Source organism: Leptonychotes weddellii, chromosome 5 (assembly GCF_054177405.1).
Source record: "Leptonychotes weddellii isolate Sample4059 chromosome 5, ASM5417740v2, whole genome shotgun sequence".
Classification (NCBI taxonomy): Eukaryota; Metazoa; Chordata; class Mammalia; order Carnivora; family Phocidae; genus Leptonychotes; species Leptonychotes weddellii.
In genome coordinates this window covers 48,659,331-48,682,113 of record NC_138373.1, presented here as the reverse complement: position 1 = coordinate 48,682,113, position 22,783 = coordinate 48,659,331, and the positions used below count along the sequence as shown (strand labels likewise).

General features: G+C 40.3%; 1 long non-coding RNA gene across 1 annotated transcript in view; it reads left to right on the top strand.

Annotated features, from left to right (window-relative positions):
- The window catches only part of LOC145721409 (uncharacterized), a 22,658-nt gene extending 2,322 nt beyond the window's left edge, over positions 1–20,336 (top strand). The window contains exons 2-3 of the long non-coding RNA XR_014145082.1: positions 772–884; positions 17,991–20,336. This is a non-coding gene — a long non-coding RNA (uncharacterized LOC145721409). The remainder of the gene's footprint in view (positions 1–771; positions 885–17,990) is intronic.
- Positions 20,337–22,783: the final 2,447 nt, after the last annotated feature.

The following is a 22,783-nucleotide window of genomic DNA, read 5'->3' as shown; positions in this document are numbered from 1 at the left end:
GCTGCCACCCTACCCTCAATACCTCTCATTTTCTTCATTGACCCATACATTTCCGTCAACTTGGGAAAGATAATAACAAATCCTTTTTATTTCTTTTAAAGATTTTATTTATTTATTTGACAGAGAGAGACAGCAAAAGAGGGAACACAAGCAGGGGGAGTGGGAGAGGGAGAAGCAGGCCTCCCGCCGAGCAGGGATCCTGATGCAGGGCTCCATTCCAGGACCCTGGGATCATGACCTGAGCTGAAGGCAGACGCTTAATGACTGAGCCACCCAGGTGCCCCAAATCCTTTTTATTTTTGTTAAAGATTTTATTCATTTATCTGAGAGAGAGAAGAGGGAGGGGCAGAGGGAGAGGGAGAAGCAGACTCCCCTCTGAGCAGGGAGCCTGATGCAGGGCTCCATCCCAGGACTCTGGGATCATGACCTGAGCCACCCAGGTGCCCCAACAAAAACTTTTTAATAGTTACTAGCAATTTGGCGATGGGTGTGAATCTTCCCAGTACCCTAAGAAGATGACATCATTAATCTAGTTTTACAGATGAACAATTTGACGTTCAGGAATTAAGTAACTTGAACCCAGGTCTGTCTGACTCCAAAGCTCAGGCTCTTTTTCTTTTTTTTACCTGAGATACAATTACATATAACATTGTGTGAGTTTAAGGTATACAACATGTTGATTTTATACATTTACATATTGCAATATGATTAGCACTGCCGTGTTCGCTAACACCTCTATCACATCACATAATTATCATTTCTTTTTTGTAGTGGGAACAATTAAGATTTAGTCTCCTAGCAACTTTGAAGTTTATGATACAGTATTATTGACTATAATCACTATGCTGTGCATTAGCTCTCCAGGACTTGTCTACTAGTTGCAAGTAAGTACCCTCAAACATCTCTGCAGTTCCTCCACCCCAAGGCCGTAGTAACCACCATTCTACTCTGTTTTTGAGTTCAGCTTTTTAAATATTCTTCATATAAGTGATATCAGACACTGTTTGTCTTTTTCTGTCTGCCTTATTTCATTTAGTATAATGCCTTCAGGGTCCATCCATGTTGTTGCAAATGGCAGGGTTTCCTTTTTTTCTCATGGCTGAGTAATATGCCATTATGTATATATTTATAGTAATATATGTGTAGTAAGATGCCATTATATATATATATATATATATATATATATATATATATATGTATGTGTGTGTGTATATCTATATTCCACATTTTTTTAATCCATTCTTCCCTTGACAGACATTTAGGTTGTTTCTATATCTTGGCTATTGTGAATAATACTACAATGAACGTAGGGGTGTAGATATCTCTTTAATATTCTGTTTTCCTTTGGATACATACCCAGAAGTGGCTTTGCTAGATTATATGGTAGTTTTTTTTTTTTTTTAAGATTTTATTTATTCATTTGAGACACAGATACAGAGAGAGAAAGCATGAGCAGGGAGAGAGGCAGAGGGAGAGGGAGAAGCAGGCTCTTTGCTGAGCCAGGAGCCCGATGTGGGGCTTGATCCCAGGACCCTGGGATCATGACCTGAGCTGAAGGCAGACGCTTAACCATCTGAGCCACCCAGGTGGCCCTAGATCATATGGTAGTTCTATTTTTAATTTTTTTGAGGAACCTCCATACTGTTTTCCATAGTTAAAGCCCATGCTCTTTCTTAATCACCATCTTAAAATGCCCTATAGTCCAGGTTGCTTGTTGACATCTCAACTCATTGTGCTTTTATAATCCTATAAAAAATAATAGTACCGTAAGAGACAAGAGATTGGCCTATCTTTTGATACTGATTTCTTGCTTGTCTTTGTTTCGTTACTAAATCTAAAGAAAGAGGATACTGACAATCACCCTTTATCAAAATATTGTGAGATAAAAATGAAATAATATATGTAATTCCATCAGCCTGATTTTTTTTAAAGATTTATTTATTTTAGAGAGAGAGACTGGGCGTGCACAGTGGGGGGGGGCAGAGGGAGATGAAGAGAATCTCAAGCAGACTCCCCACTGAGCACAGAGCCCAACGTGGAGCTCTATCTCAGGACCCTGAGAGCATGACCTGAGCCAAAATGAGGAGTCAGACGCTTAACTGACTGAGCCCACCCAGGCGCGCCCCCCTCAATGGATACTGACTTATCACCATGGTAAGTATAAACCATGGAGTATAAACCATGACCCCAAATTTTAAAAATCTTTTATTCTAGCTAAGGAGGCCAGAGAGGCAGGACATCATTTAATAATTGCTAAGCAATTCAATATAGCCTGTAAATACTGTGTTCTTTTGCTAGAAAGCAGGGTCCATGAAGGCTTGTTCACTATGGATCCCCAACATCTGGAATGGAGCAAGGCATGTAATCAAGCCTCCATAAATATTTGTTAAATGAATAATAATGGATTAGTCTACTCAGACTTGAGTTAATGCACTTTGGAGACAAAATGCTATTAACATTTATTTTTAGAATCTTAAAAAAAAAGACATTCCCCTGTGCTTGACCCTTTCTGGTCCAACTGCCCTCCTTGTATATATTCTCAATTTCTAGGTCAGCATGTTGGGAAGTCCATGGTGTCCATAAACATGCAAACATCAGAATTTCAAAAAGAATATATCTAAGGAGTAGAACTTTAGCTTCTGGAAAAATGGTGTGGACAGGATGGTCTGAAATCTTCACACCAAAAATGCTAGGTCAAATATTTTATTTTTTTAAGATTTTTTAATTAATTATTTGACAGAGAGGGGGAGAGAGAGCACAAGCAGGGGGAGCGGCAGGCAGAGGGAGAGGGAGAAGCAGGCTCCCCACGGAGCAGGAAGCCCAATGCAGGGCTCGATCCTAGGACCCTGAGATCATGACCTGAGCCGAAGGCAGACGCTTAACTAACTGAGCCACCCAGGCGCCCCTAGGTCAAATATTTTAAAATCACTCTTTTACATGCATAAATGAACTTAAAAGATAGTGAGGTAAATTCTAAGACCAAGAACAAAGCAGGAACACAAGTCTATTTAGCATATGTGGATGCTGAAGCCACCTGTTACATTAGGGCACCTACTGATAACAGGTGACTCAGAGCACAGAAGATGAGTATCAAAGTCAGGAGCTCATGCAAGGCAGGAAGTCAGATCACAACTGTCCCCTGTCCCTCCTCAAAGATTATGCAGTGCTGTAGCCTCAGAGAAAGCATCAACGAGAAAAGGCATTGTCTTGGCGGGGGCAATAGAGAGGAAACGTGACTGAATCTGAGGAGGGAGGGAGCTGCCCCAATCATTGTGTCCACAGGAAGCCCTGCACAAAGGTCTGGGACATAAACTCACTCTATTTGCAGTCTGGGAAACCACAGCCAGGAATTTCCTTCTAAAAAAGGCACCAGCAGAAGCAAGTGTCATTCTTCTCTGGAGGGTTGGACCTTCAACCCATTTTGACACCCAAGAGATCACAATCTGAGACTCTATTTTACAAGCAGTTTAACTCGCCTGAATGGATTAGGTCTTCCAGTATGGCCTGAACCATGGCTGACCTCATTTGGCCACGGTTGACCACTCTAGATCTCCTGGAAAAACACAGAAGCAGCTGAATCCCAAGCTGAAATGGATTTTCTTAATTCCTTGATTTCTAGAAGAATTGCTAGTGGCAACTGTCATTCTGCAGGCAAGTTGCTGTCTCCTGAGGGCTCTGTAGATCCATTTACAATCAATGTTTTAAAAATCAAATTACATCATTAATATGTCTTTTGTTTTAAATGTGTACCCCTCTGAGAGAGAGATTGATTAACCTCTGCTAAAGTGAAAGGAGCCAAGGAAAACAGATGGTATGTCTTCTTCCTATGTCCTTTATCTTTTTCCTGGAAATCTGGTTTGGGAAAAAAATTGTAGTTTTTGCTACATGGATATGAGTTTGTCATCTTATGCTAGTGAGTTTTTATTTTTTACTTTTTCCCTTCACACTTAAGGAATAGATGTATCTTCTGTTTAGTATTATAAGCAGATCAAGGATAGTGATTTGGGATTCAGTAGCATCTGTTCCTCCAAAGGCCCTGACAGGAACTTTGGGGTCCCACATGAGTCAGTGACAATGGTAAGCTTGGATATACCCTTGTCGATGTGTGGGGGGCTTTAGCTCAGTCAAGTGGAATGAGAGAGCAAGAAGGACCTGGTCCAGTGGCCTGTTCCATAAACACATTACAGGTGGAGTCCCAAGGCTCCAGGGTTTGACAAAATTTTTATGAACTGTAAAACAAAGGCAGAATTTCAAATACCAAATTTTAGATATGTAGCCAATAAACATTTCTGTATATCACAAGTTTTTTTTTTTTTAAGTAGGCTCCATGCCAGACATGGAGCCCAACACAGGGCTCAAACTCATGACCCTGAGATCAAGACCTGAGCTGAGATCAAGAATTCACACTTAACTGACTGAACCACCCAGGCACCTCCACAATATTTTTTTTTGTTTTAAGCAACATCTTAGGGTTTTGTCTGGCTACAAAAGAGATTGATGCTCACCGTAGAAAATTTAGAAAATTCAGAGAAAATATAAATGAAAAAATTTGTAACCTAAGGCTCACAGAATGGGATTGATTAATCCTTGGTTCCTGATATAGATGCTCATCATTGGTCTAGCACAACCTGCTTGTATTTATTATTTTTAATAATATAATAATATGTAATAAATGTAATAATATGTATATGTGTATTATACATTTACATATATGTAGATATAAACATACACATACACACATTGTGATGGCTAATTTTATGTGTCAACTTGGCTGGACCACAAAATGACCAGATATTTGGTCAGACATTATTCTGGGGTGTTTCTATGAGAGTGGTTTTTTGTTTGTTTTTAAAGATTTTATTTATTTATTTGTCAGAGGGAGAGAGAGAGCACAAGCAGGGGGAGCAGCAGGTAGAGGGAGAAGTAGGCTCCCTGCTGAGCAAAGACACTGGGATCATGACCTGAGCCAAAGGCAGATGCTTAACCAACTGAGCCACCCAGGCATCCCAATGAGAGTGTTTTTGGATGAAATTAACATTTACAGTGGTGGAGTTTGAGTAAAGCAGACTTCCCTCCCTAGTGTGGGTGGGCCACATCTAATCAGTTGAGGGCCTGAATAGAACAAAAGCCTGACCCTCACTCCAGGAAGAGGGAATTCTCCAGCAGACTGTCTTCAACCTTAAACTGGAATCTTAGCTCTCCTGGGTCTCCAACCTGTGGCCCACCCTGTAGATTTTGTACTTACTAACCTTCATAATCACATGAACCAATTCCTTATAATAAATCTTTTTCTGTATATACACATCTGTATATAATAATTATATTATTATATTGTTAAAAATAATAAATACAAGCAGGTTTTGCTTATCCTGTAGAACCCTGACTCTGTAGGACCCTGACTATTTTTTTTGGTATTGTTAAATGTAAAAAAGGAATTCATATTTAGCACAATCTTCTTTAACTTGATTTTTCACTTAATACAATATTACTAAAATTTAGCCATATTGTTACATGTCTTTTTTTAAATTTTTTATTTTAGAGACTGAAAGAGAGAGTGAGAGCGTGTGGATGGAGGGGAGGTGCAGAGGGGGTGGTGCAGAAGGGGAGGGAGATAGAATCTTGAGCAGACCCCACGCCTAGTGCAAGCCCGATGCAGAGCTCAATCTCATGACCCTGAGATCATGACCTGAGCCAAAACCAAAAGTCGGATGATTAACTGACTGAGCCACCAAGGCACCCCATTACTCTTATGGTAGTTCATTTTGACTACATTATGATAGTCCACTCTCTGGGATCTATAGCTTATGCACCCATTCTCTTGTTGATAGGCACGGGGTTGACTCCAGTTGTTTGCTATGATATAATTTTTTTAAATTAAAAATAGTATTATGATATCTTTATTCCAACCACTGCAGATGGTTACTAACATTTTGGTATGTATTCTTTTAGACCTTGCTATATAAATTTCTTTATACAGTTAGGATTCTTATTGCTTTCCCAAAAAGTGGGCCTAATTTATAATTCTGTGATCAGAAGATAGAAGGGCCCATTCACAGCAAAAGGACTACCTTAATTTTAAATCTATGACAACGTGATAAGCAAACAAAGGCATCATGTTATTTTTAAATTTGTTTCCTTGATTACTAGCAAATAAACATTATTTCCCAAGTGACTTTAAGTTTAATTTTCCTCAAACAACAGGAACCATAAAGAAAAAGCCAGCAATTTTTGCTTTTAAAAAAGTACCTGTTTTAGTGGGATATTTGTATACATTCCAATCATTGTGTTAGTTTGGTGGAATAAATTTCATGAGCATCTTAGTTCAGCTCAGTATTTCAGTGCTATACAAAGGGCCTACCAGAAATAATGATCCTACTTATGGGATCATGCTTCATGTCAACAATTTTTTTTCTCCCAAATCACCTTCAAGATGGTGAAAAAGATTAGCCGTGGAAACACTTTTTAAGCCTACACCAATCAAACCTCTCCAAGAAGTAAAATTTTATTTCCCCATTGATGCCATCATTTCAGAAATTTTGCTGAGTGTAAATATAAAAAAACAAAAAAATCCCCCATACTCACCACCAAGAGGTAGCCGCATGATCTTATTTTTTATATTTGCTTTTATTCTTTTCTAAACATTTTTGCGTAGTTGAAATGCTCAGAACTCGGTTGCTGGTAAGGGCATGGGAACCAGTTCTTTCTGCAATTTTAGTCACACAGAAATATTAATATTTATGTAATAAAATTTATTAAACTTTTCCTTTATGATTTCAGAGTTTTGCCATATATGAGGAAGGCCTTTTCTCTCAGCCTGTCACCCTTACTCTCCCAAAATTATAAAAACACAACTATTTTTTCCCCTAGTATTTATTTGGTTTTGTTTGTTTGGGGGTGTTTTTTTTACTTTTTTTTTTTTTTTTTTAACTTTTTAAGTAGGCTCCATGCCCAGTGTGAAGCCCAACGCAGGACTTGAACTCATGACCTGTAAAAGACCTGAGCTGAGATCAAGAGTCTGATGCTTAACCGACTGAGCCACCCAGGTGCCCCTCTCTGTTTTTTTTAATTCAATCTTCCTTATTTCCTATAAGACAATGGGAACTTTAGGAGACCAACCCCATGGTAGACCATGTACAGTAATAGTTAATTTTTCAGCCCAGTCAGAAAATAAATTCTTTAGGTGAGCATATATTACACAAAACTGAAAGTCATTTCTATTTCTCAAGTAGTTTTCCTAGAAAACTGCTTAAAACATCATATGCTCCCTTAGGAAACAAAAACACTCTAAATAAATTAACCTTTTCTTGGGCCTAGGATCATCACTATATGTGCATTATATGTATATATATATATGTATATATACATATACATGTAAATAAATATATAGCTAGGTGATTTTACGGTGCTAAAAGAGGGATTAACATATAAAGTTTGGAGACAGTGGAAGCCACTCCCAGTCACAGACCAGACTGCTGCTACTAGTTAGTAGGAGGCTTTTACTGGTTTTACTTCTTTTTCTCCCACTATCCCATCAACTTCAACTTCCCCCTTATTAGTAGGTCCCCTTCGCTTTCCTTCTGTACAGATGGATTCTTTCTGGAAGTAAACATTCCCAGGGCCCTGTATATGCAAAAGCAGTCACTGTTTCTTATACAAATTAGTGAGCTTTTTATTTCTTTGTAACAGGGGAATGTCCCTGTTTTCAGATAGCTGTTTCCGCCAACCATTTGAAAGACCCCTAGGCTTAGGCTTTGGGGTTGCATAGAATTGGGCATTAATGGTGGGGTGAGGTGAGGTAGCACACTACAGAATGGTGAATAGGTGTGCTGTGTTTTCTCTTATTGATGCTTGGACCACTTGCACCGAGCCCAATGGTTGGCACATAGTTAAAACTTCAATAAATGTTGAATGAATGAGTAGGTAAAATTATATATCCCGGGAAGAATCATTCTTTTTCTAAAATTCCTGCTGGTCCATAAAATAGGCAATTCTTCCAAGTTCCCCCTCCTCAACTTCCCAGGGAGGTGGGGAGAAAGTTGTTGCTTGCTGTTCACTTTTCACTGGCTCTTCACTCCTGCTGGTGAGGCGGGGGGAGTCTGAGGTATTGTTTCACATTCACTTCCTGAGAATGGACTCTGTGAAAGTGGACCCTCAGGAAAGGCACTTCTCTCTGGCTTTTTCTTGGGCAGCTCTTCTCTGCAAGGTGCACTTACCCACCTAGTAGTCCTGCTTTGTCCAGTCAGAATGCACCACTGAATACACCCACCCCTGTGGGCAGGTGCATCAGCCCACCCTCTGCCTAGGATCGCATGAGTGTGTTCAACTTAGGGAAATAACAGCAAGAAGCCCACATGGCCAGAGATCCAAGCACAGCAGTAAAGCTCATGTATTGATCTCTGCCCTTCCCATGTGTATATTCTGAATTTCAGAGCCCAGAGGAAAGAGTGACATCATTAACTGGGTTCTTCAACCCTATTCAGAGAAATAGCTAGCAACTATAAATGCCAGAGAGGAGATGAATAGAATGTTTGTACTACAAATGAAGGAAAAGGCAGAGCATGAGGGAGGAGAACAATGAGTTAGTCCCTCAGGAAGACTGTCTTCTGGTGAATTCTTGTGGCTTTCCCAGGCTGGGCCAAAAGAAACTGCTTCATGATAATTCCGTCCCTTCCCCCATCTTTTCCCGCATTTTCCCTCCTCCCCCAGATGCATAGAGAATTTCTCAAAGTTCTGGTTGTGATCATTTCTCCCTGGGAGATGTGGAAAGGAGAACAAATGTCAGTTTTTAAAATGTGTTTATATATTATGAGTTAAAAAAATGAAATTCAACCCAACTTTTCTGGTCATTGCTGGCCTGCTCCTTAAGTGTTTTAGTTCTCAAAATTATTAGATTGTATCTCTTAATCAAGGTAAAGAAGGTGTTATGCTTATTATTATCAATATTATTGTTAAAGGAAGAGGATGATAAAGAAGGCAAAAATTAAGTATGCCTTTGTTCTTAATATTGGAGACAAACCAAACTGGTGGCAAGCAGGCCCTGAATTCTGATATCATGGTGAAATACTCAGAGCTTGAGACTGGTCACAGGTTTGGACCCCCGTGGAAGACACACACAAGACTCTAGCTCTTGGTTTTCCCCTGCAGAACAAGCATGGAGCAGGGCCATCCTAGCTGCTACTCTGATCTTCCTGCTCATTGAGACCATCGTGCTCACCTGGCTCCTGATGGCTATATGCATCCACCTGGCCTCTCTAACATCAGTGTCTCACCATCCCCATCATGTCAGAAAGCCCAGATCTTTTAAAGCATCTTCTCCATCTGGCCTGTGCCTAAAGAGGACAGCCAATCACTGAGCTTCACAGAGATGCTGGGGCCACTCTGGACAATAAATTCCTTTCCACTCTGTTGGATGGAATGTCCTTCAGACTCCCCTATACAACTGGTTTCTCTGGTAGAGTTTCCATGGAGAGACACCAGAATAGAGAGGAGTGGGCCACTTTTCCAAACTCAGAGCATCCGGAGAAAGATGAGGATTCAAGATTCGCAGGAGCATCAACACAGATGTTCCCATCTTATTTGTCAGGGTACCATTCTTCCCCAGGTGACACAGCAATGTATCCACCAAAGTAGTTGAGACTGCCACCAGGTGACTTTTAGTTCCTTATGCCTCTGAATAAACACATGAAGGGTTTGGCAGGTGATTGATCCTGATTGCTAAGGAGAATTGAGTTAACGCTATGCAATGCAGGTAAGGAAGAGTATGTCTAGGAAGAGGAGGTCCCTTAGGGTGTCTCTTCGTACCACCATGTTGAGTGACAAAATTCAACTGAAAATTACAACAGTATTTGTCTTTCTATGTCTGAATCTTACTTTTCTGTGGAAAACAAAAAGTTCAAAAAAATGTGTTAGCTAATTCTAAGGTGGTAATCATATTGCAGTATATAAGTGTATTGAGTCAACATGTTGTGCACCTTAAAACTTATACAATGTTATATGTCAATTATATCTCAATAAAGCTGAGGGGGGAATAATATAATGATGATGAAAAAGAAAAAAAAGGAAATTACAAAAGGAGGGGAAGATGGAGGAATAGAGGACCCTAAACTCGCCTCCCCCCACAGATATAACTGGATGACACTTGCATCAGTGTAAATAATGACCCAGAAAATGACCCAATGACTGGTAGAATGAACTCCAGAATGAAAGGTAGAGAAGAGGCCACACTGAAGAAGATAGGAAAGGCAAAGACACGATTTGAGACCTAAACAGAGTCTGATGGTCTGCGGACAGTAGGGATCCAGGAGTGCAGTGAAGAGCGACAGATGATTGCATTGGGGCCCCTACATGGGGAAGACATCCCCCATAATATTTGGCTTTGAAAGTAAGAGGGGTTGAATTTCGTGAGTTCTTACAACCAGCAGGACTTAGGGCCTAGAATTCTAGAAATCAGCAGGCTCTGCTCTGGGACAGTCCCAAGGGCATTAGGAAGCTGAGTCTCTACCCTTAAAGAGGCAGCATGCCTAACAGCCTGAGAAGACACAATATAGAACCAGCAGTTTGGAGGATGCCCAGGGCACACAGGAGGGAGAGTGATTTGCTCATCACAGAGCACATCCCAGAGAGATAGGGATCTCAGAGACACCCCTCCAGGAACAAAGGAGGTGGCCAGTGCCATTTTTATCCCCCTAGCAGGGACACACGAGCACCTGTGGGGACTAGCACTGCCTCGCTTGCCTGCACCAAGCCCACCCTCCCAGCATGTCAGAGGATCTGCCCTCCCAGTCCTGCATGCCTTAGTCTCAGCACTGTGGGGCCACTTCCCAAGACCAGCACAAACCTTGCCAGCACTGAGTTTTCCAAACTCTCACCTTTTGCAGGGTCTCCATCCTGGTGGCCAGAGCAGCAGGCACTGCAGAAGTCTGAGGTGCGCCTTTTAAAAGTACACACTCTGCCCATGCACAAATTGAAGATATACTTAGGCTGGGCCAATCCTGGCAGCAGTGGCTCTGGGTCTCATTTAGCAAACAGACCAGCATGTATCTTGTTAAAGTCACCCCACTTCCTCCAGGCATCAAACATTGCCCACAACAGGCAGAGACCCACTGCAGACAAGTGGACTGAGGGGAACACAGCAAGAGAACAACAGGGCACACAACACACACAGGAGTCACTCCCTGAAGCACCATACCCTGGGGAACAGGGGACACTGCACTGCTAGGCATTTCAGAACCTCTTCATAAGGCCATTACCTTCAAGAGCTGGAGATGTGGCTGACTTCCCTAAAACACAAGCTGACCCAGAGAGTTAGACAAAATGAAGAGACAGAGAAATATGTCCCAAATGAAAGAACAGGACCAAACCATAGCAAGAGACCTAAGCGAAACAGATACATGTAATATGCCTGACAGAGAATTTAATGATCATAAATACACTCGCTGGACCTGAGAAAAGAGTGGAGGACGTCAGTGAGACCCATAACAAAGAGATTAAAAAAAAAAGACACAGATATGAAGTATGCAATAAAGTAAATTAAAAATACACTTGATGGGATAAATAGTAGGCTAGATGAAACAGAGGAACAAATTAATGACCTGTAAGACAGAGTAATGGGAACTAACCAAACTGAGCCAATGAGAGGAAAAAAATTATGCAAATTGAGAACAGTCTTAGGGAACTCAGTGACTCCATCAAGCAAAATAACATTTGCATTACAGGAATCCCAGAGGAATACGAGAGAGAAAAGAGAGCAGAAAATCAATTTGAAGAAATGATAGCCAAAAACTTACCTAATCTGCAGAAGGGAACATATCCAGAACCAGGAGGCACAGAGATTCCACCCCCGCCAAAAATCAACCAAAGGATGTCCACACCAAGACATACAGTAGGTAAAATGGCAAAAAATAAAAAATAAAAATGATAAAGAAAAACTTTAAAAGCAGCAAAAGGAAACAGTTACATAGAAGGGGAAACCTCATAAGGCTATCAGTGGATTTTTCAGCAGAAATTTTGCAGGCCAGAAGAGAGTGACATGATATATTCAAAGTGCTGAGAGGGAAGAATCTGAGGCCAAGAATATTCTATCCAGCAAGGCTATCATTCACAATAGGAGAGACAAAGAGTTTCTCAGACAAACCAAAACTAAAGGAGTTCATGACCACTAAACCAGCCCTACAAGAAATAATAAAGGGGACTCTTTGAATGGAAAGGAAAGACCATAAATGAGAATATGAAAAATAAGTATATCAGTAAAAATCAGTCAGGAGATTCATAAAATAAAAGGATTAAAATATGACACTATATACCAAAAACATGGCAGGGAGAGGAGCAAATAATCGGTTCAAACTTAAGCAACCATCAAATTAATATAGACTGCTATATACAGGAGATGTTATATACAAACTCAATGGTAACCACAAATTAAAAACTGTTAATAGGTAAGCAAAGAATAAAGAGAAAGGAATCTAAGTATGTCACTAAAGAAAACCAGGAAATCATAAAAGAAAGCAAGAATCAGAGAAAAAACTACAGAAATAACCACAAAACAAGTAACAAAATGGCAATAAATACGTATCTATCAATAATTACTTGATTGTAAATGGACTAAACACTCCAATCAAAACACAGGGTTACAGAGTAGATAAAAAAATGAAACCCATCTATATGCTGCCTATAAGAGATTCATTTCAAACCTAAAGATACCTGCAGATTGAAAGTAAGGGAATAGAAAAACATTTTTCATGCAAATGGATGTCAAAAGAAAGCCAGGGTAGCAATACTTATGTCAGACAAAATAGACTTTAAAACATTTAACAATGTTAAAGAGGGCAATCTAATAAGAATATACAACAACTGTAAATATTTATACACTCAACATGGGAGCACCCAAATACATAAAGCAGTTAATAACAAACGTAAAGGAATTAATTGATAATAATACAGTAATCGTAGGGAACATTAACACCCTACTTTCATCAATGGACAGATCATCCAAACAGAAAATCATCAAGGAAACTGACTTTGTTTTGTTTGGTTTTGTTTTAAGAATTTATTTATTTGACAGAGAGAGAAAGAACACAAGCAGGGGGAATGGCAGGCAGAGGGAGAGGAAGAAGCAGGCCCCTAGAACAGGGAGCCTGATGCGGGGCTCAATCCCAGAACTCCAGGATCATGACCTGAGCCAAAGGCAGATGCTCAAGCGACAGCCACCTAGGCACCCCAGAAACATGACTTTGGATGACACACTGGACCAGATGGATTTAAAAAGTATAGTGAGAACATTCCATCCTAAAACAGCAAAATATACATTATTTTCAAGTACACATGGAACATTCTCTAGACAACATCACATACTGGCCATAAATCAAGTCTTAACAAACTCAAAAAGATCGAAGTCATACCATGCATCCTCTCTGACCACAATGCTATAAAACTAGGAACAAACCACAAGAAAAATCTGGAAAGATCACAGATACATAGTGGTTAAATAGCATGCTACTAAACAATGAGGGGTCAACCAAGAAACCAAAGAAGTAATCAAAAATTATATGGAAACAAGTGAAAATGAAAACACAATGGTCCAAAACCTTTGGGATGCAACAAAAGCAGTTCTAACAAGGAAGTTTGTAGCAATACAAGGCTATCTCAAGAAGCAAGAAAAATCTCAAATAAACAACTTAAACTTACAACTATAGGGGCTAGAAAAAGAACAAACAAAACCCCAAACCAACAGAAGGAAGGAAATAATAAAGATCAGAGCAGAAATAAATTATATAGAAATGAAATAAATTATATCGAATCAAAATAATATATAATAATATACAGAAATATATAGATATAATATATAGAAATTTATAATAATATAATATATAGATATATAGAATATATAGAAATATAGAATAATATATAGAAACAAAATAAATTATATAGAAACAAAAAACAAAGACAACAGAAAAAAACAGGAGCTGGTTCTTTTAAAAAATCAACAAAATTGATAATCCTCTAGCCAGAATCATGAAGAAAGAAAAAGGACTGAAATAAACAAAATCACAAATGAGAGAGGAGAAATAACCAACACCACAGAAATACAATTGTATGAGAATATTATGAAAAATTATATGCCAACAAGTTGAACAACCTAGAAGAAATGGATAAATCCCTAGAAACATAAATTACCAAAACTGAAGCAAGAAGAAATAGAAAATTTAAACAGACTAATAACCAGCAAAGAAACTGAATCAGTAATCAAAAAACTCCCAACAAACAGGGGTACCTGGGTGGCTCAGTCAGGTTAAGCGGCTGCCTTCGGCTCAGGTCATGAACCTGGGGTCCTGGGATCGAGCCTCACGTCTGGCTTCCTGCTCAGCGGAGAGCCTACTTCTCCTTCTCCCTCTGCCTGCCACTCTGGCTATCTCTCTGTCTCTATGTCTATCTCTATGTCTCTGTCAAATAAATAAATCTCTCTGTCAAATATCTCCCTGTCTATCTCTCTCTCTCTGTCAAATAAATAAATAAAATCTTTAAAAAAAAAAAAACCTCCCAACAAACTAAAGTCCAGGACCAGATGGATTCACTGGAAAACTCTGCCAAACATTTAAAGAAGAGTTTATACCTATTCTTCTCAAACCATTGCAAATAATAGAAAAGGAAGAAAACCTTCCAAATGCATTCTATGAGGCAAGCATTACCCTAATTCCAAAACCAGATAAAGACACTTCACAAATACAAAACTGCAAGCCAATACCTCTGATGAACACAGATGTCAAAATCCTCAACAAAATACTAGCAAACTGAGTCCATTGTTAAAATGTCTATACTACCCAAAACAATCTACACATTTAATGAAATCCTTGTCAAAATACCAACAGCATTTTTTACAGAACTGGAACAAACAATCCTAAAATTTGTTTGGAACCACAAAAGACCCCAAATAGCCAAAGAAATCTAGAAAAAGGAAAAAAAAAACTGGAGGTATAACAATTTCAGACTTTAAATTATACTACAAAGCTGTTGTAATCAAAACAGTATGGTACTGGCACAAAAACAGACTTATAGATCAATGGAACAGAATAGAGAGCCCAGAAATAAACCCATGATTATACGGTCAATTAATCTTCGACAAAGGAGGCAAGAATACACAATATGAAAAAGAGTCTCTTCAACAAATGGTGCTGGGAAAAATTAGAAAGCTGCATGCAGAAGAATGAAACTGGACCCCTTTCTTATACCATTCACAAAAATAAATTCAAAATAGGTTAAAGAGCTAAATGTGAGACCTGAAACCATAAAAATTCTAGAAGAGCGCACAGGTAGTAATTTCTCTGATATTGGCCTTAGCAAAATTTTTCTAGATATGTCTCCTAAAGCAAGGGAAATAAAAGCAAAAATAAATTATCTGGACTACGTCAAAATAAAACCTGCACAGTGAAGGAAATAATCAACAAAACTAAAAGGCAATCTACTGAATTGGAGAAGATATTTGCAAATGACATCTCCAATCAAGGGTTAGTATCCAAAATATATAAAGAACAGATAAAACTTAACAACCAAAAAACAAATAATCCAATTTAAAATGGGCAGAAGACAAGAAAAGATATTTTTCCAAAGAAGACATCCAGATGGCCAACAGACACATGAAAAGATGCTCAACATCACTCATCATCAGGGAAATGCAAATCAAAACAATGAGATATCACCTCACACCTGTCAGAATGGCTAAAATCAAAAACACAAGAAACAACAAGTGTTGGCAAGGATGTGGAAAAAAAGGAAACCTTGTGCACTGTTGGTGGGAATGCAAATTAGTGCAGCCTCTGTGGAAAACAGTATGGAGGTTCCTCAAAAAGTTAAAAAATAAAACTACCCTGTAATCCAGTAATTACATTAGTAGGTATTTACCCCCAAAGTGCAAAAACACTAATTCAAAGGGATACATGTATGTTTGATAATTTAGGTGTGTGTGATTTGCTCAGCCGAAAGACCCTAAGAACAGAGCTGAGGCTTCCCTGAGTTAGAAGAAAGTCTGCCTGTGGATAGAGATTCAGCTCTCGCCTGAGACTTCAGCCTGCTCTTCCGGATGGCCTGCCCTGTGGATTTGGGATCTCGCTGGAAGGCAGACTCCCATGGAGATGAGAATGCAGAAATTGGGGGTGCCCCTGGCCATAACATCTGTTAAGAAGGACGGGGAGCAACAGAAAGTGGAATGTGTGGGTCCACCAGGCTAGGTTGTACCCCTCCACCTCTCAGAAAAGTTGGTCAGTGAAGAGATTTTGGACAGTAGAATGCTTTGAGTTGCTGGCTGGTGAGTTTATGCAAAAGATTAAAATACATCGTGCAAAAGAAGAAGTGAAGTAGAAAGGTAAGTTAAGGTTAGGATAATTAAGCACGTTTCTGCACACTAACTCCTATTCTCCTTTAGAACATAATTTTCGGGGTGCCTAGGTGGCACAGTTGGTTAAGTGTCCGACTCTTGGTTTCAGCTCAGGTCATGATGTTGGGGTCGTGAGAGACAGCCCCACATGGGGCTCTGTGCTCAGCAGGGAGTCTGCTTCCCCCCCCCCGCCCCGCCCTTCCCCCTGCTCGCTCACACGTGCTCTTTCTTTCAAATAAATAAATCTTAAAAAAACAGAAAACATAATTTTCAACAGGGGGGAGTGGGATTGGTTCTTGATCAAAAAATCATATACTTTTTATATATAAAGCAGATGTATGTAAAGTACATAAACAGATATACAATATATTGTGGTACTAAAATTTCATGGCAGGGGTGATTAGGAAAAAATGTCTGAAAAGGCTCTTTAGGGGGTGGTAATGAAAAAAAGGTTGAGGGGCGCCTGGGTGGCTCAGTCGTTAAGCGCCTGCCTTCGGCTCAGGTCATGGTCCCAGGGTCCTGGGATCGAGCCCCACATCGGGCTCCCTGCTCCGCAGGAAGCCTGCTGCTCCCTCTCCCACTCCCCCTGCTTGTGTTCCCTCTCTCGCTGTATCTCTCTCTGTCAAATAAATCTTTAAAAAAAAAAAGAAAGAAAGAAAAAGAAAAAAAGGTTGAGAAATACTGCCTTAGAAGGACTTCTTAAATATTGCCATTGTGTGCTTTTTTTTTAAATCGTGGAAATAGCATTGTTGCATTTTCTTTCTGCAAGAAAAAAAAAGAAATACATTCACATTATAAAAATAAACATAGATAAAAGATTGTTAAACATCCGACCCGGAAATAACTACTATTGCACATTTAGGATTGTGTGTGGGTAGCTGTGTGCACATGCATGCAGGCACACATGCTTTTTTTCTATAGATATTTTTACTTCTACTAAGATGAAATTACACAATAATTATTATTTTGGAAATGTTTTTTCCATTTAATATTACAGTTAGCTTTCTATGTGGCAAAGATCAATGGGAGCATAATTTTAATACCTGCATGATATGCCACCTCCTAATGTATTTAACCAATCTCAATTAGTAGAGCTTCACATTACAACAGTGTTTGTAAACATTGCTGTGCTGAACATCCTGGACTTGCTTTGTTATTGTTTGAAGATAATATTCCCGAGAGAGGAAGAGTTAAAGTCTATGAACTTTTTTTGTAGCAATGAGACATGTTGCCAAGTTAACTGTTCAATAAATAGATTTCCACCATCATATTAATGCCTTCATAGTATTCCATTGTAGAAGATACCATAATTTTTTTAATCAATACAATATTTAAGTGATGGACGGTCCTTTGCCATTATAAGCAATGCTGTAAAAACATCTTGGACGTATTTTCGCAGGCAGAACTCCTGAGTGGAATTAGTGGACCAAGAGTAAAAAATTTAAACACACACAACATTGTAATGTTTTTGAAATGCCATTCCAATTTACCCTCCATTTGAAGGCGATTAACCATTTACAAATCACAGCATTTCTGGCCTCATGGCTTGTGACTGTATGTCTCGTAGGATCAGCCTCTGGATGTATTGAAGGACTCCATCCCTTTATGTTCTGCTTTCTTGTAGATCATAAGGAAAGGCCAAGGTGTCTTCCCCAGCCAGTGCCTGAGGCCCCTGCAGTTTCCAGACGTTGCAACAGATATCACAGTAGAAGCCTGGAGCTCCTCTCTAAAAGCCGCTTTCAAGAGATGAAGTATAGGGAAGTTTTCATACTGGCTTCCTGGTCTGCTGTTACCTTTGGTTTATTTTGTTTTCATTTTTAGCTTTGGACCTGCCAGGATGACAGTCTCATGTTATACATTGCCTGACACAGGACTTGGGAAATTATTTCTGGCCAAGGTCCTTAATCCTGCTCCCACAGTACTCACTTGCTTATTTTTGCTTCTGTTTAACAGTGAAACCATCAGGGGCAAGATATTCCAACAAATGAGCCTCCAGAGTCTTTATAAAATCATAGTAAGTCTCCCTGTTACTCATAGATGCATGGAAAACCACTGCAAGTCACATCATTCTGTTGTGGAAACTAAGGCTAGGCTGTGTTTTATCTAGATTTCTTTTTTTTAGATTTCTAAATGTCTTTCCTTCTATTTCCCACCTCTCACCTAGAGCTAACCTGAGGCTACTAGCCCTGGACCAGAGGTTTGAGTGGGTGACCTTGCTATAGAGGATCTGGTCACAGAAGCTCTTTTGGAGGAATGACTTGGGGGGGGGGGGCAGGGGGATCCAGCACTCAGAAACATCTCCGCTTCTGGGTCACCAGCCGATCCTTTGACTTCAGGACCTCGTCTCCCATCTTCTCAAAATCTCTCTTCAGATTATCTCATCTTATGAATAAATGAATGTAGGAATTGAGGATGATTCCAGGGGCGCCTGGGTGGCTCAGTCAGTTAAGTATCTACCTTCGGCTCAGGTCGCAATCTCAGGATCCTGGGATCAAGCCCCGAGTCGGGCTCCCTGCTCAATGGAGAGCCTGCTTCTCTCTGTCTCCTCCCAGCTCATGCTCTCTCTTGCTATCTCTGTCACTGTCTCTCTCTCAAATAAATAAATATTTTTTTTAAAAGGTGATTCTGGGGGAGGAGGGTTCATACTTTTAAAATTGTGGCAAAATACACATCATGTAAAATTTACCATCCTCTACACTTTTTTAAGTATACAGATGCTTGACATGAAGGAAGGTCACATTGTTGTGGTACCATTACCACCAGCCTTCCACAGAATTCTTTCTGTCTTGCACAACTGAAACTCTGTATCCATGAAAACAAAAAACTCCCATCCCCCTCCCTGCAGCTCATGGGTGTTTGGCCTGAGCAGCTAGGGGAATGGTGGTGCCCCTCCTCTTTCCTGTGCTCACCATTGCCCCTCAGCTTTAGATAACATCCTCTTTGGCTCACCCACATTGTCCTTCAATGTTTACTTGAACCTCATATGACAGGTATTCTTAGTTGGGATCAGACACGGTGGTCTCCCTGTGACGGCCACCTAAAGACAACCTATAGTGATCTACTTTGTGTCCCAGCGTTTTCCCGATGTCTACTTCAGGGTGCTAATCCCTCAGTGGCCAGTGTTTAGGTCATCTAAATGAGCACCTGAATTCACTCTAAAAGTCATGACCCAATGGAAGACCAAGGAAATTTGAAATGTGAAGGAGTTTACCATCGATAATTGCATTTGTTTAGAGCTTTCAGGTTGCAAAGTTGCTTTGTTTTCATACACAATCACGTTTCAACACTTCAACAATCCTGTAAAGTAGTTGGAGTTACCATCCCATTTTTTTTGGAAATGAGAAAGTGGAGTCTGAAAGTAACTTGGCAAAAGTCATGCAAATAATCAGGGTCTCTGTCTCCAGGTCTCCCAAGAAGGGAGAAATTCTTGAAGTTGTAGAAAATCCTGTTATAATTACTTCGTTGGAAAAAAAAAAATCTTCCCAGTGTACCAATTAGTTGAGCTTTGGCTACTATTTTGATTTGGTTAGGGGAGATGTAAACCTACACTTCTTGTGCTAATTTTATTTACTGGGTTATTTGAATTACTGCAATCTTGAAAACTTGCTTAAACATTCTCCTACATTGTTTTCATTATAACATTACTCAATATGTATCTTCATCTTCATTCCTGTGCCTAAATTTAGCTGCTTATTGTCCAGCCATAGAAAACTGGATGTTCTTTTTCCTCTTAAATGGTCCCAGCTCCTATAGGTCCTCTCCAGCTGACCTGCATCTTTCTGCATTTTTGGCACAGAATAAATAAATGTCCCGTGTATTGAAGTACCATAATCAAAGATTAAATTAGAATCTCATTCTCTCCTTTCTCCTCTGCAGATTTTCCTCCGGCCCCTTTCTCTTTACAACTGTTCCCCTTTCAGCAACCAGGACCTCAGCACAAATGGTTACTTTAGGGACAAGTCAAAATTATAGGAAACATTTTGTTTTTATCCTTCATCCTGACTTAACCCTATTTTTCACATTGACTGGGCATGAGGATTTTTTCGAGGGTTGACTCGTCCTAAGCTGGGCCCCTGAGTGTGTTGTGGGGCTCTGTGTGAGGCAGCTCCTCAGCCACGAGGCCTCCCTTGTCTTTCCCGGGGACAGATGGTATGCTCAGTGGGGGAGGAACCAAGCAGATGTGAGCAACTATCTTCAGGTTGTGGGGGAGAGGCACAAAGCCTGTGCCCCAGGAAAGCAGAAAACCATCCATTTTCAAATCCCAGCCTCCTCGCATGGAGCAAAGGGCCACATTTCAAACGTCTTGTGATGCGTGGAATTCTGGAGAGCCATGGAAAGCGTGGTTCCCTCCTGGTTTCATGCTTGTCTCATCCATCATTAACTTTGTGAGAGTCTGTACTGGGGAGAAGGGCCCTGGGTCTTTGTAAAATCATGCAGAAATCTTCTTCCACTTTATACTGAGTCTTTTTAAGTTACTATAATCTCCTTACTGTTGAAGTCTTCGGATGGGCATCTGTTTTCCTTTGGTTTCTTAATGAGTCGTCTTCGATGCTAATAAGAGAAGAAAGTCTTCTCTTCCTAATTCTCCCTCCATTCTTTTTCCCTCTGCTCAAGCCCTACTCCCTCCACATGACCTCCTTCTCCACTTCTTTTTTATCTTCAAAGCTCTCTGGCGTATATTATCTTGTCACCAAAAAGTGTTTTGCTGCACCCACCTGCAAATCCTGGTTAGCCATAAACTTTGCTATTTTAAGCGATAAACTGCGCATAACTGATCTGCACAGTTTTTAATCCCCTGCCCCTCCCCCCAAGCATGGGCTGAAACCCTACCGGGGATTACATTTGTGACTCTGCTTGTCTCTGATGCCAAACACTCAGTCCTCTCCTGAGTCTCCCATTCTTCTCGTGTTCCTGATTAGCTCTTCCTTCCCCTGTAATAGAAGCTTTGGAGACAGGAAAAATAGCTGCTTCCTGTTCCGCCTGAACTGTTTATTATGTTTAATTAGCTCCTCTATGGTGATTTCTATTTTTATTGGCCAGGATAACATTCATATTTGAAAACTTAGTTTTCAGCAATGGCTGACCTCTATTTACCAAGTTAGGCCCGGCTTTCATGACTTAACCTCAAAAAAGACTGCTACGACCTTTCAGTTACCCAGAAGGCACTCATGGGTAGTGGTGGATCGTGAATACTTGGGCATGAAAGACATTTCAGTTCCCACCATGGAAGTGAAAAGGCAGATCTGTCACCAGCTTTGTCTGTGATGCATATGCAGGTGTGACAAACAAAAAGAGAAAATGAGAGTAAGCAGGATAAGGTTCAAAACAACAAGAATTTAGTATCCAATAATACACAAAGAATTATCATGCTTTTAGGGCTTTCTTCACTTGGCATGAAGTAAGACTTAAGGAAGTGGTTGTCCAGCACGTCCAGAGTTTCTGGTTTTGCTGCTTTATGTTTCTCATATGCTTATCCATGTAGGAAATGTCCTAAAAGTACCTTACTGAAAGAGTCTAGTCTTCCGGGGAGTTTTTCTTCACTGTGATAACAACCACAGTCGGTGAGCCTTGGGAGGTAAGGTTAATGTCACTTCATCCTGCAGGCAGTGTTTGGAACCAGCAAACTGTGGGCACCCTTCATCTCTGATCTCCTACTGCAGCAGCCAGATTCTTTTGTTTGTAGGTAAAGAAAGCCCAATTCAAGATGGCTAAAGGAAAAAAGAAAAGTTTATTCGCTTAATAAATGAAAGTCCTAGGGAGGCAAGCTTCAGACACTGGCTGGGCACAGGAGCTCATCTCACTGTCCCCATCTCTTAGTTCTGCTTTGCTCTTTTGGTTCCATTCTTAGGTTTTTACCTCATGGTGGCAAGATGGCTGCCAGAGGTTGCTGGCTTTTATCCTTTCCTCTCATTAATTCCAGTTGGAAAAGCCCGCCCATCTCTCTCTCTTGAATTTCAAATATGTTTAAAGTTCTGGAATTGGGTCTGACCTAGACTGACAGGACCATGCTTCCACCTCTGAATGGTGGCTAGGAATGGGGGGGGTTCCATGCTGACTGGCCAGGCCTGGATTACATGTCTACCCATGAAGCCAGCCCTGAACCACCTGGACTGAAGGAGAGGAAGGGTAGGTCCTATAGGGAAGTATAGGTTCCGTTACCAAATCAAGGGAGCCTGGATGCCCCGCTCGGGCAAAACAGTGAATGTGTACTATGCCCAGATCACATCCGCGGCTGCCTCGGTGGAGTAGAAGTCGAATCACTTGCTTTAACACATGCAGCTTTATTCTAGAACTTCTGAGACAGATTTGAAATTCAACTCACCCAGTTAAGATGTCTCCCACCCACTCTTTGGGGTGGGTACACCTAGTTTTGCATGTCTGTAACACATGTATGATTTCTCACCTGCAAGTGTTATT